This window comes from Sinocyclocheilus anshuiensis, unplaced genomic scaffold (assembly GCF_001515605.1).
Source record: "Sinocyclocheilus anshuiensis isolate Anshui unplaced genomic scaffold, SAMN03320099.WGS_v1.1 scaffold2260, whole genome shotgun sequence".
Taxonomy (NCBI): domain Eukaryota; kingdom Metazoa; phylum Chordata; class Actinopteri; order Cypriniformes; family Cyprinidae; genus Sinocyclocheilus; species Sinocyclocheilus anshuiensis.
Window position 1 is genome coordinate 232,999 of NW_015547625.1, and position 1,327 is coordinate 234,325.

Sequence of the window (1,327 nt, forward strand, 5' to 3'; positions counted from 1 at the left end):
TCTAACAGAGAGCGAGAGAGAGAGAGAGAGAGAGAGAGAGACACTGCATCAGCTAAAATCCCCACTACTCGGCAGTCTGAACGGAGGAGACCATCTGCTCGAGCGTGAAAATACTTCACCGTGCGCTCGTGAAGCCTATTCACAAACTGGATGTAGTTGACATGCTGCCCCTCATTTAAATAATCTATCAGGTACTGCGTACATCTAAAGTGTTCCCTTTCTGCACCCTTCTGTTATGCGCACAATTATTTAAACAAACCGTTTTATGATTCTTAAAGGCACAGGGCATTAAATGTGAATGAATAATTTAACCTATATAAACATTTTACACTGAACTGTAATGTAACTGCGCTTGCATAAGATCAACACTTTTTAACTGACGAAAGTTTCAAACTCAAACTCGAGATAGCAGAATATTTCTTACCTGTCAAGCGCGTTTTATTCCCCGTTTGCTGAAGAGACGCTCATTTATATGCATTAATTTTAAAGAAGCGCGTCGGGCTACTGCGGGTCTCCACTAGCAACGGCGCGAGCCAACAAAGGCACCTGCTCGCGAGTCCTAATCCGCTTGTGCGTTTTAACGGGGCTCCGCCAGCCAAGTCTCAGAGCTCTGATCCCTTACAAGCCGCTCGCTTGACTCCTATTACTGACATTTGCCAGTATTTCTTCTTGCTCATATGTTAATTAGCTCTACGGGCCGGTGGGATACAGTTTAGGTCCGCCCAGTCACTGTCATGGAATGCGACAACGTATACCTGTACAGTAATAGTGAGGCGTCAAACATAAATCAATATTGAAAAATCTATTGGTGGTGTGTTCGGAATGATTTACCTGCTGGTTTTATTTTTCGGCGCTCTTCTTGGGCAGTCGTTGGAGCTGTTTATCCCTTTCCCCCTTCTTTTATTTGCCCTTCTTTTATTTGCCCGTCTCCACTGGCAACACTAGAGTCTGCATGCTTCGGCGTCTGCATTCCCTGAGCCGACTGCAGCCGGAAAAAGCCGAACCGAGAACTCGAAGCTCTCGCGTATTGTTACTCTTGCACTGTAGCGTATAGATGTTTAGACAGGCGAACGGTGTGCCACATGAAAACGAGGCTGTATTTTGACAGACTGTTGAACCTGTCGTAATTTTTATTTTATTTTTTTACTTTGCTTTCGATCAAAATAAAATAAAATAAAATAAAAATAAAATAAAACTTCTAGAAAACGTGACCCGACAGGGACTTTTGAGATGGTCCTCACGGCAGAACACAAGATCCAGGGTGCGTGGTTGGATCCAGATCCAACTCCTCCCACCTTACATATACCTAAACCTACCCGTCTCCACC

General features: G+C 44.2%; 1 protein-coding gene across 3 annotated transcripts in view; it reads right to left on the bottom strand.

Moving 5' to 3' along the window:
• Positions 1-973, bottom strand: part of radil (Ras association and DIL domains) — a 22,804-nt gene extending 21,831 nt beyond the window's left edge. For 2 of the 3 annotated variants that reach the window (XM_016503890.1, XM_016503888.1), the window contains exon 1: positions 425-583. The gene's annotated coding sequence lies outside the window, so the exon portion shown is untranslated. Of the gene's footprint in view, positions 1-424; positions 584-831 lie in introns of those variants that run through there. The other variant, XM_016503889.1, reaches the window with a different exon arrangement.
• Positions 974-1,327: the final 354 nt, after the last annotated feature.